A 12,020-nucleotide genomic window follows, 5' to 3' on the forward strand; every position below is an offset into this window, starting at 1 on the left:
GTGGCCTGGAGAAGGCTGCTTCAGCTACTGCTCTTAAAATTTCCTTGCTGGCTAAGTGGAGATGTGTAGTAAAGCTGAGAGGCTGAAGGGGAGCTGTTATATTTCAGTGGAGATAATCAGAACTAGTCAACCCATGTATTACAAGTTTAAGGCCCCTTGTAGAAAACCTGAGGATAACACAACCTAGAGGATATAACCAGGATTTGTCCTGACCAATTCTCCTAAAAACATTTAGATTTGCAAATTAGGACCTCTAGGCTACAGAGGCAGCAATACAGAGGCTATCTAGGCAGTTCCAGAATCAGAGGAGTTCAGATCTGGGGGCATTTGAGGCCTAGCCTATTCCTCTGACTCTCTTCCCTGTAGTTGTCTGCCTGTCAGAAGGGGGAACTTTTAATAATTATCTTTAAAAACTTCCCAACACAACTGAGACCTTGATACATTTTGATGGAAAAAAAGAACCTGCACCACATCTTTAGAGATAAACCACCAAATTTAGTGTCACTATATAGCATATCCCTTTATTCCCCTTTTGACAGCCCTAGGAGCTGCTGGGATTTTTAAGCACTCAGCATACTTAAATGTAGATTGGAGGACGGAGGGCATATGAAGCACAACAAGGAGAGGGAGGTTGACAAGACAAGCAAGAAGGATGTAGGTGTTCTGAGTACACAAGGTTTATGGATGACTTATTCAGCAATACACCATCAATTATTCTGATGCTGTCTCAGCTGGATTAACTCCTGGCAGACAGGAGGCAGATGGGGAGATGGATTCGCTTTTCTGTCAGTCATGATCCAGACCAGCATTCCCCACTCATTCCAGCAGTACCTGTGTGCTCTGTTCTGCAGAGGCCCTACTGACAGTTTCACTGATTTCTGCGGAAGTCCAACTGTTGCTTTCCTACCTGCTTTTTTGGCAGGTCAGTGTAGAGGAGCTAGCACCACTAGCTCCCCCTCAGTGCCATAATACTACTGCAGGTCTGGCACTAACTCTTCACGCTCAGTGAGCATAACAGCAGACTGTTCCCTAACTTCAGGAAGGTGGAGGCTCAAGCCTTTCAAATGTTTTAAACAGCTATCTAATACCCATTGCACAGCCTCCCTGCTGTCTACAAAATGCTTCAAGACCCCTGGCGGGAAGGATTCCCAAAGGGCACAGTGTTTACCACAAGCACAGCACCACACACAATGTGAATCATCACACACAATGTGAATCATCACAAACCAATGTCACAGCCCCAAAAGTAAGTTCTTCAGTGTGCAGTACAAGAAGCCAAAAATGCTGCTTGTTTTCTCTTCAGTCCTCCTAGCTGGTCTGTGTCATCACGTGTTTGCTGTTTGTGAACAGAGTTTTTGTGGTTGTAGATCTCTGTACCTGACTCTGGATCTACAATAATCTCGAATTGTAATGACAAGCAGTGCCTGAAGACAATTTTATCACAGTCTGTATAATGTGTAAATACCATTAAGTTAGACGGATTTTCTGATTAATTCTCCAACCCAGTGACAAGCCAGGAATTAACACAATTGATTTTCCAGTCCCTGCTCATTATCAATCATCCAAGAACTTAGTCACATCTCATCTGTTCCACCTGGGTCCCAGCCTTTATTTGTAGACTTCAATATATATTAAACTAATAAAAAACAATGTGATCTCTGTGCTCAAAACCCAGAGAACAAACTGTGTATGTTCCTAACTCCTTTGGTGGGAAACTTCCCACTGTGTACCACTATGCTACAGAGAACAAGCAGTGGGAAGGTAAAGAAACAGCCCACTGTACACAGCCTGTTGCACTAATATTTTCTGTTTCACAAACAAATGCACACCTCTGTGTTGTTCTAAAAACTCAAAGAAAGCAACAATTAAGAGGGTGTTTGTTTCCTGGAGGTGTTCCATTTGAAATTAATAGAAACCGTATAGTGTTTGCAAAGGACCTCCACAATTCAACCCAAATTCTCCCCATTACTCTCCCTGAAATGCTTCTGGCTTTGATACTTTTCTCCAGTGCCTGCAGTAGGGATGCTGCCCTTCAGTCCCTCAGCAAGGGGAAAGATGGGCATTGTCTGACTCAATGGGCTAAGAAAGTGAAAGCCTGGAAAAAAATGTGTAAGGCCAAAATGAAAAAGTGGTAAATTCTTCTCAGCTCTAGAACAAGTTCTGTAATTCTGCACATGGAGAGGAATCACAAGCAGTGGTGCTGAAGGGAATTATCTGTGTCCCACAGTTCCTCTGTTCCAGTGGTTCCCACCATGTCTCTCCTGCTGTCAGGCCAAACAAGTAGAAGGAAACATTCCCATGGCATGCTGGGATTTTGCACTCTTGAATTTCACACTTCTAAGCTTTTTTGATCTCTTTGGTTAGCAGCTCTTGGTCCAGGAGTGGAAGTCTGGCTCATACAGAATTTTCTGCAGAAATCTACAGGGAAGGAAGATACTTACATAGCAGCCTGCCAGACATAAGCCCTCTGTTATGAAACGGATGTGCTTTCTGTCATTTTACACTCTCACTCCCTTACTTGTATCCTCAATCTCTCAAGCATTCTTTTCTGGTTCTACATTATACTGCTCCGCTGGATTACATGTGTAAATCTTCTTATCCATCTCTCTGTAGATCACCCAACAAACAGGAAACCCAGGGCACCACACACTTCTGTAAACAGAAACCAGTAGGTTGCTGTAGACAATCGATAGTTGCTGAGGGCATCTGTTCTTCTGTTGTATGCAGTCAAAAGGGGATTAATAGACCAAAATAATCTCTCTCATCCATTGCAGAAAGAGATGTTCACTCTGGCTATTACAGGTTGCTACTGATGAGTGCTGACTGCGTCTGTTGTGCTAAACTGTGGAGGCAAAACTCCTTGACTCAATAATAATTTTAAACCTTGTGAGGCGAGTGCTTATTCATATGCTCACTAATATCAATATAATGAAGCAGCTGCTTATTATTGGCATCTGCGACCTTGTATTCAGTTTTGTTCTTGAAGATAAATCAGCCCTGTCATGCAGTGGTGAGTTCTGTGAATCAAACATGAAATAGTGGTGAGGAAAGAGGAAAGTCTCCTCCTAGGAATTGCACAGTTAGTCCAACAACCTCCCTGCCTCACCCTTGCAGGCCTGTAAGGAAGTGCAGTCTTTTACAGCCACCAGCTCTCTTTGGCTCATCTGGATCCAGAAAGTGCTCAAGACAGGAATTATCACTAGATAATAAAAACCTTTATGGAAGCTACTTAAGGGTAATTCTAATGTTTTTTATTAGGTGACTTCTGAAACTTCCAGTGCAGGGAGATGGAATAGGTTTGGAATCCTAAGCAATAAGAGGTTAGAAGGGGTATTTCAATCTGATGGCTGCTTGTCCAGATAATTGGATTCCTAATCCCTGAAAAGTTGTGATGTCAGTTTACTCCTTTGGGAAGGTGTCTGATTAGACTTTTATCCCATGATCCCATGCAAGCTCCACGTTGCCTGCAAGAGACAAGTAACAATTTGCAAATCACAGGAGGGAAAAAAAGAGAATGTTGCAGATACAGGGAAGTCAAGCATTGATAAATCAGTTTCCATCTTGTGTTAGTCCCTGGAATTGAGAGTGGGATATGACTTTCTCTTAGCTACTGTAAAACAGCAGCTCACAACTTCCACAAACACAAATGATGATAAATTCCATTCTCTGAAGGGTGCTGAAGGGTGCTGGCTGGCTGGCTTGTATGCAAGAGTCTGCTCCTGTCTACACAGACTTGGATAAACACCTCTCCAGCCTAGACTTGGCAGCCCACTGTGAAGTATTTAGAAGATAAATTGTCTAGGCAGTATTGCTGCTGTGTTGTCATCTTTTTTCAATATTATGGTATTGAAAGGCAATAGCATTAGCAGGAAGGCATAGTGGTTGGGGTGGCATCCTAATCTTTAAAGAGAACCCACATTAAATCACAAAATAATCTCTCAAGTACTGTGAAGAGTTTGGCAGCAGCACAGAGGAGCTTGTAAATACAGTGGAACATAGCTAACTCTTGTAAAACATCTTCACAAATGCAGAACAAAAGGCACAGAGCAAGTCAAACACACTATCCCCATCTCAACAGAAAACATTGAAGAGTTTAAATTTAGTGTTAAACAAAAAAAACCAAAAAAATTAGGAGCCAAATAAGGAACAGTGTGTAAGAATCACTTCACAGGAGCTAAGGAAGTGAATAGTCCAGATTATATGTGGTGTCTTCTTGGTAGTATTACTGCTACCAACAACCACTGAATGTTTTATCCCAGGACTGTACCAATTAATAAGGAGAAGGTATTTCTCTCTGGAAAAAAAAAGCATCCTCAAGGAACTGTTCATTTCTGAATGAGACACTAGACTCATTTGGTCCTAGATTGGTGCCAAAAGAGGAATAAAGATCATGGACAACCAGAAAAAATGTTACCTTCCAGGTACCTGAAATGGTTGTGGCAGCACAAGGAGAACTGCAAAAAGAAAATTCAACCCTTGTGGTTCCTAGAGATAAATAAAACCCACTGGCTTGTTAATGTGGATGAGGCTTACTGTAGGCAGATGATTTTCCATTTTATTAACTACACCTTTTGAGCAGCCAGGGATCTTGTCTGAATTGTCCCACACACCAGTGCTGTCTCATGGATGACATTTTACTGGGTTTTTTCCAATTCACCCCCGACAAAAGAGATATGCACTACATCAGGTAAAAAGAATTTCTAATAAATGTGCTAACAGCCTGCATGAGAAAAATATGGAGACTTTTTAAGGTTATACTGAAAATAAACCAAAAACTCTGTCAGAAGCCAAGACTTTCTCCTTTATCAGTGGCTGGGCTCATTTCTGCCTGCAGTCTGGTAAATACATCTATACACCTGTAACTAGTTTTATGGCAGATTTCCAACTGGAACAGTTTTTTATAGCCCAACCTTGAACTCTAGCAAGCACAGAATCCCACTTGGTGAAGCAATAAGCTGCAGCAGCAGCCACAGAGCTCTGCTCCAGGAAAAAGCACAGGCACTAACACTAGGTGATGCAGTGAGGTAACAGGGCATCAGGGACAGGGGCTGAGCAGAGTGGATTACTGCTAGTCAGCTCCCCAGTGATCAGCAGGACTTCTGACACATCCCAGCAAGTTCTAGGCAGCTCTTCCAGGTCGAGGACTGTATGAAGCTCTGCCAGATCCCCTCAGCCCTATTCTGTTTCCATTCTTGGTTCCCCGTGTACAGCTTTTCCAACTCATTTTAGTCTTGCCTTGCAACCACATATACAAGCTGTTCTGTCCATCTAAGATGTCTACAGTGAGCATTGGTTGAAATCATATTCATGGTCTAGGCAACAAGCCAGGGGACTTTCTTTACTGTCACTCATTTGGCAGTGACTGGAACAATTTATAGCAAATTGAAGTGCTAGGAGTTAATAATGAAACTCTTTCATTTCCATCTCTGATTCAGCTGTCAACTGTAAAACTGCAGCCAGGAACAGCCTCTGGAAATGCATTATAAGAGCATTAGAGCTCCACAAGGCAATGCCACCATCTTCACGCCTTTACTTCTGCACCCACCCACATCAGCTTTGTGATTGTAAAGGACTCCTTCTCTGGCTGGTCCCTGAACTGATCAAGGAGCCAGACTGATTTATTACCACAACGACACAGACAATGCAGCTGTCTGTATCTGTTCCAGACAGGTATCATGTGCAGAGTTCAAAGCTCCCAGCACTCACATGCCCTTTCCTGTCCAAGTGGGCTGTCACCCCAGAAAAGGGGAAGCAGTGCCTGCTGGAACAGGCTTTTTGGACAGCTGTTTTACATTAAAGACAAAAAATGGGGCACAGACTGTGTGTGGCCACTGACATTTTACAAACTCCTGTGCTAGTATTGTAAACAGCTCTCCTGTCACAGGAGGCAGTTTCTGATATTCACACCTGGATTGGCACCATTTGATGGTGGCCCTTTCCATCAGTGTCAGCCCCATCCCCAAGGTGCTTTATGCTAGTATTTCAGACAAACTATTCAAAGCTGTACAAGTTCCAAAAATGCTCCTATATGCACCAACATTGTCTGACAACTCGGGTCAATTTTATCGTTAAAGCACTTGTTTGGCAGATGAAAATTAGATAGTCTATTTCCATTATTCCCATCACAGGATAGATATTTCTATTGCACACCCTGGGACTCAGACTATTCCCTGTCTCTTCCCCATACATAGATAAGGCCTCACAGAATTTCAGTTTTCCCAAAAAACTGTTAGCAGGGAAGTGGTGACTCAGATGGTCAGGTTTTGAGTGTAAGAGAAAGATTCTGTATCAAATTCAGTTTTCCCTAGGAAGTGCAAGGCCTTGATGAAGTAAATGCTGAAAATGTTTGTTCCCTGTAACTTTTTCTTCATTAATTTTTTTTTACACAAGTCAGAATGCAACACACATTCTCTCCCACACACAAAAAGCATACAGATTTCTAGAAAACATCCAGGGTTTTTTTCTCCTGTGGGTTAGCTTGCTAGAGCGATTGATACTGTTATTTTTATGTCTCAATCCTCAGGAGACATTAAGGACCCCTACATTACTCAGATGCATTTCTTCACCATCTGGATATGAGTTAAGTCTCAATGTGCATCACTTTCACATATCTACACACATTCAACCTTTCCTGACTGACAGAAAGCAGAAACACTTGGATGCTGTTGCCTCTCCTGTGTACCCACTCATCAGAAGTGGCAGAAAAGGACAGAAAAATTTAGGACTTGGCTGTTTCTGGCCATGAACATTGTTCAAAATGGGAGACTCCTGTACATATACACTGGGAACAGATCAATTTCCTACTTCATGGTTTCCCAAGACATAGTTCTGCAGAAGACAAGGAGTAGGCCAGTAGACAAATACATGCAAAGAGCACACAATGGGGTGAGACACCTCCCTTCTTCAGTTCCCAGATGCTTCGGTCACAAGAGTCACACCATCATCTTTGGAAAAATGCTGAATATCTATGGATGAAGCAGCACTAAATAAAAATGCTAAAATTCCCTGCATAAAAGAATTTCTTTTTTTCCTCTAGAACTCCTGAATTTCCTGTATTCACTTCTTCTGCAGGGGTTCTACAGAATCATTAAAAACCTGGAAGAGTTTAGCTTCAGCTTCCCCAGCTCATCCCTTCTCTTGCATTTGAACAAGTTAAAACCCTAGGATCCAATGACCTTGAAAACTAGGTAATTTGGGACACAGATCTTAGAATTTAGGCTATGACTGCTGAAAGGAGGACAAAGGCAGGGAAGCTCTGTGTGCCTTGCTGACCCACTATTGCTTACAAAACAGCGTATGATTCCTGCCTTTTGAGGTAGTGGGGGAAAAAGATAAATATTTTTGGCACAAAGATAGGATTTCAGTTTCTGAAGTTCATTAAAATATAATTTTCCTCTCCAGACCCCTTTAAATTCCCCCTCAATCTACCTCTCCCTACCCATGTGCAAATGTATGTTCCACCTTTTCCTGGAAGCCTCAGTTTCAAAGGTTTGCAGAAGCAGGGATGATGCAGTGGATTAATGCAGAGAGGAACTTTACAGAAAGCCAACAGCACAGCACTGGGGAGGAAGCTTTGTGTTTCTGGGTGGCTAATTAAGTTCTACTTAAGACATAATTTAAGGAAGAAGAAAAGATTAGAGGAAGAATGGTATGGCACAGCACCAAGTATACTCTTCAGGCTTTATTGAGCTCTAGGACACACAAAAAAAGCACTTGAACGTCTAGCATGTTATTTTCAACCTCTCCTTTATTTTTATTGACTGGATAAAGTAACTTATAATCTATCTGAAGTAATTTCATCAACCCTTGGGACAATGGCTAACAAGACTGAGAGATGTTTTATTAGACCCTCTTTCCATTAGGTCAAAGTCTTAGAAACTGCTTATTCCCACAGTGTGAGGAAGTTCCACAACCTTATTTGTAAACACTGTGTGAGATGGAAATTGCCTGAATTTGGCCCTTATATGGAACAGCCATTCAGTTCACTCCTTTGCCACCACTAAGTCAGCCCATTCAGGCCTTCTTTTTTGGTTTACTGAGACACCTGAAAACGTGCATCATCTGAATTCTTTGTGCTAAACCAGTGACAAGGCACTGTCTTACACATAAATTCAACCACTGCCTAGAAGAACTTTCCATCCTACCCTAAAAGGAGGAAAGATGACTCTAGCCTTTGCTAAAATTGCTGGGCTATTCAGCATTTCCCAGTTAAACTGGTCACTGATCTAGCACTAGAACAAAGAGCAGCTGCTGAGATCTCCCACCTCAATGAGCACCTAAAATCACTACCAGAACAGCAAAGTTGCCCAGTACTAGCCTAGCCTAGGACAACACGTCCAAAAGGTGCCAACCAAGAGTCAGACTGCAGGAGGCAGAGCCCAACCTCTCCTATTGCTGAGCTCTTAGCACTTTCAAGTTCTTAGAGCAGCATGCCAGATCCTGTATTTTAGTGAGGTTCTCACTGCTTTCCTTGCTCCCTGACACACTGCCTGTATGACATATCTCTCAGACAGCACGTTCATCTTGATTCATTATTGGCAGAGCCACCTGATTCATGAGCAGATTCTCTTCCATGTTGTTTTCTTGAGAAAGCAGCACAATGGTGGCATAGATTTTTAATTCTTCAAACCATGCTGGCCTTGGCAGATTGATGAGAAGTCAGCAGAGGACAGTCAGGAGTTAAAGTTTCGTTTGGATTTGTTCTGTTTTTAAAAAACATTTGGGTCTTCATGTGCAGAGGTTGTGAACTCCAGGGTGTGAACTTCTCTCCTAAGACAGTGCACACATGAAATCTGGGACAAATGCCCAAGCACAGGCTTCCTTCCAAGGGAACATCACTGAGTCTTCAGCCCAGTGAGACTTGATGTTGAAGCAAGTCACACTCTCTCAGCTGGCCCCAAAGGAATGCTGATCTATGTCCTGCAAGTATTTCTCATTCAGAGAAATCCATGAGGCTACTGAAACATCTGGATTAGAACATGGGCTTTCCTGTAATCTAACTATATAGAAAGGCAACGATATAGAGGATACAGTATTAGGAGTTACCAGCAGAAGAAGGTGTAAAAGAAAAGGTAACAAACCAGTTTACTTTGAGTCTTACTCTGAGTTACATACAAGCACAAAAAGTCTTATTTCAGACAGTAAGGCCAGAGCTTTATTCTGCCCAGTGCTGGGCCTGTTTCCTTTAGAGATACAGCTGCAATAAACCAGCTGTGCTGAGATTTATTCAAACTTAGGAATTTTTCAGCAGCTCTGGGAGCTATAGATTTTAGCTTGACTAGATTTTTAGCTCCACCTTCAAATGAAAAATAGCTCTAAAAAGCCAGAGCAGCATTTTATTCCTTCAATATGTAATTCCACAGGCACAAAACTCCCAAGTATAAAGCAACCACAAGTGATTTAAATAAAAATAATCTACCAGTGACTTAAAAGACAAACCAATACGTAAGGGGAAAGGCCTAGTTATTAAGGTACCAGACTGGAAAGGAGAACTGTTACGTATTCTCCTCTAAGGAGCATGACCTTGATTAAGCAGCAGTGACTCAGTCTACTCACCCAAGAAATGGGAAGAATATTGACTTAAGCTCCTAAAACCACTATAAAAGTATCAAGAGTTTCTAGCAGTGATTCAAAATGTGAGTGTTAAAACCAATTGACTGAAGAGAAGTACATCTCATAGAGTGTGCAGACACTGCATTTTTTCCCCACAACTGTGCTCCCATGATGCACAGCTTGCCCACACTCTTCTGAAAGCTCAGCCCTCAGCATCTGACCAGAATTCAGCCATCAGCAAAGGATTTAAAAATGTAAGATTGAGCTGATTGGTTTCTTCAAATGCCTGCTTCTGCCATTACCTGTCTGGGCCAGAAGCATCTGTCCAAGACATAATCTGCACAGTAGAAATTCATGTGCAGCCATTTATCTTCCAAGTTAATTTACAGTGGAGGAGACCCAGTGAGGTACAACCAGACAAACACTGAAAATCTTGCAAACACAGCTAATACAAATTCCTGAAGAAACAAAAAATGAGGTAGTTTGAAGTCTCCCTTCCCCACTGTCCTAAAGGTTTTTGAACCACTGGCTGAAAAGGGGAAAAACACCCCCAAAACTCCTAGCTGCCATGGCTGCAAAAAAAACATCTTTACAAGTAAGAATGTGCTGACCAATGCACTGACCTGAGTCTGAACAACCTTAAATTATAATTATAAGAGGACACCCCTCCTTCATCCTCCACTAACACTACAGCTGCTGCATAAAATGTTTTGCCACTCAATAAAAAGTGGATCTAGCACTCTGGATTAACCTCAGCAATACCTGAATCTGGCCCACCCCTCCTCTCATGGGGAATTGCTTTTTAGGTCTGTGGAACAAAGTCAAAGCAATCAGGACCATCCCAGAGCTCTGCAGTGGCCCTTGTCTGCCTGGTCTCTCAGCCTGGGCACAGGTACCACGGGGAGTTGCAGCAGCGAGAGAAGAGCAATGCTGCCATCTGCAGATCATCAGGATTCCAGCCTGCACCTAAGACAGGCACTGGACAAAAACGTGTTCAATGCTGGATGAATTTCAGATCTCTAAGCATTTTTCTATTAGAGGTCCACTTTCTTTAAAATGAGTTGAAGCTGGCTAATAGTCTCTGTCTACTACCAGGACAAAGCACTAGAATGTGCTTTAAGAGCAAGTGCATAACAATTACAATGGAAACAAGGCACCAAACATGCTGCCTTGCTAAAGGATACTCAGCATCCTGGTTTCTGCAGATTCAGAAAACCAGCTTTATCACATTTTTTGGTGAGGAATCTTGAGTAGTGCCTCTGTGTATTTGGATGCCATGCTATTCTGCATTTTATCCTCTAAAATTATCTCCACGTGCTATGACCTTGGGGCTCACTCTGCACCTCTGAAAAGCTGAAAAGGCCTAGCCTTCTTGGAATCATAGAATGTCCAGCAAGTCCAAACAGGAAATCACTTCAAAGTAGACAATGACAGTAAGATAATGTTGCAGATCAAAATAATGGTTTATAGTCACTAAGCTTTACTGCAGGAACTTTTTTCATTCTCTCCTACTTATATGGATTTTAAGCTAGAAGTAAAAACTGAAATCATCATGATTCACAAATCCCTCACACATCAAATCCTCTTTATACTTGTTTTCTGCCATGTGCATCACAGACAAGAGAAGTAGCGCAGCCAAGAGGTCTTTCCAGACTCTTCAAACCACTTAAACCATATATGAAAAAAACAGAGCCAGAAGGCAAGACAAGACTTCTTAGTCTCCTTAAGCTAACTGCAGATGCATTTCTATAGTAGACTGCACTGGTGGCCAAGGGGAAAATTTCAAACTGTGCTTTAGGTTAATTTATGATACACACAGGGGAGGCATTATGCTGTCACAGTCCATGGAGTAAATAAAATCATTAGAAGTCAGACACAAAGACCATGGCATTGGAAGGATTGCAGACCACACAGGTGAGGATGAAAAAGTCCATCTTTATTAGAAAAGATTAAAAGTTCAGCTGAAACCTTCTCGCAAATGCTGAACAGTATATGGCACAGAAAACTGCATCAAAGAAAATTCTGCTGATTGATGAAAATAATGCAACTACTCTGAAGTCTGCCATTAGCACAAGATGATCACTGCTACTGAACCTGTCACCCAATGACATGGAAGGACAGGATTATGTTTCATACACACAAGAAAGTACAATCTTTCACACACTAACCCTATAAAGATGGCAGACAAGGACCCTCCTTCCCAGAACGTGCTGTAATATATGTGCAAAAATACAACTGGAGTGATACAAAATAATCAAACACAGCATAATAAACAGAGTAACAGTCAGATGCTTTATTGGATAAGAAATGCCAAGAGGTGCTTTAGCACACGTTAACAGATGGGCTACAGATCTCTTTATCTACCACGGTAGGCTCATCACACTGCAACACAGCTCATCCAGAGAGACCTGAAAGATGTTTGTAAAGTTCATATTCAGGGAAAGCAGCAAGGGACAGGGAGGAGGGGG

This window comes from Chaetura pelagica, unplaced genomic scaffold (assembly GCF_000747805.2).
Source record: "Chaetura pelagica isolate M959 unplaced genomic scaffold, ChaPel_1.0 scaffold159, whole genome shotgun sequence".
Taxonomy (NCBI): Eukaryota; Metazoa; Chordata; class Aves; order Apodiformes; family Apodidae; genus Chaetura; species Chaetura pelagica.